The 1,230-nt window shown below is 50.2% G+C and overlaps 1 non-coding gene across 1 annotated transcript; it reads left to right on the top strand.

Moving 5' to 3' along the window:
• The first annotated feature begins 362 nt into the window (after positions 1-362).
• On the top strand, positions 363-491 carry LOC120103319 (small nucleolar RNA SNORA17). The gene has a single exon (XR_005505389.1). It is a non-coding gene; the product is annotated as a small nucleolar RNA SNORA17 (small nucleolar RNA).
• Positions 492-1,230: the final 739 nt, after the last annotated feature.

Here is a 1,230-nt window from a genome sequence, read left to right as displayed (position 1 = left end):
TGGTTTTTGGTTTTAACTTTTGTTCTTTTGGTGGTGGTAGTCAATGGGGTTTTGTTGTTTTGTTTTGTTTCGTTTTGTTCCATTTTTGAGATAAGTTCTTTCTGTTACTTAGACTGGCCTGGAGTTCACTTTGTTGCCCAGGCTAGACTCAAACTCCAGCCTTCTGAATGCTGGAATTACTACTGTGAGCCACGGAAGATGGCTATACATAAACGTCACTGTTTTAACCTAGTACCTCAAGAATGCTAAGCCTTCCACCTACAGAGCTATTTCCCATCTCTTTGTCCTTTTTGTGGTTGGCAGTGTTAATTTATAATTGTCATGGAAATTATTCTAAAAACACCTATTTAAAAAATAAATGACCTGCCCCTAGAGGCATGGCAGGTGTGGCTGCTGTGTCACATATTCCTCGGTAGGTGGCAGAGGGGAGAGAGACTATGTCCATGCTGTGTTTTGACCTATAGACACTGAGCCCAAGACAGACAACCATCATCAAAAAAGGCCCACTTGTGTGCAAGGATTGAGCCCAAGATGACCACCAGATTAGCACCATAAGACCACTCTTGAGAGGATCCCAGGCATTCAGAGGCCCTGGGCACCACTAAGAGGAGCGAGTAAGTGGTGCAGAGATGGAAGAGAAAGGAGAAACAGACGGACATGTGCACAATGAAGAGAGGCAGAACTGGAGAGTCCAGGGTAGTAAGGGACAGCCTGATGTGAGTAGCCAATGCTAGCACCTGGCACTATGGTGGGGTCCTGACCTGCGCTGCCACTGGAGGGGGTAGGGGGGGTCACATCTGTGTCTGTGGCAGTAGCAGGGCTCTGTTACCACGAAAGGCCAGGCAGACGTCTCTGGTCTGTTCTGTCGCTCAGGGTCGTGTTGATGTCTGTGGCCTGTGCAGAACTGGCCCCACCCCTCACCTGAGCATCGTGGGAGAGCTGGCCCTGGGGGCATGAGAGCAAGAGATCTGACTGCTGCAGCACTTGTGAGAGCAGGCCCTGAACAGTGTGGATATGAACATGAGCGAGCAGGTCCTACCACTTGCCTCCCATGAGGTAGCATGGACAAAGGAGAGATACCCTTCTCTCCCCTTGACCCTCAACAACTGTGGCAGGCAGGAGACCTGACCATCATGAAAGTAGAAGAGCTTACCCTGCCCCTCGTGCACTATAGCATTCAGGAGCAAGGACCCTGTACCTCGCCTGGGCAACACAGAGAGCTAGCCTTGG

The sequence above is a fragment of the Rattus norvegicus genome, chromosome 5 (assembly GCF_036323735.1).
Source record: "Rattus norvegicus strain BN/NHsdMcwi chromosome 5, GRCr8, whole genome shotgun sequence".
Lineage (NCBI taxonomy): Eukaryota > Metazoa > Chordata > Mammalia > Rodentia > Muridae > Rattus > Rattus norvegicus.
Note: the sequence above shows the minus strand (reverse complement) of the source record. Positions and strands in the feature narration are given on the sequence as shown.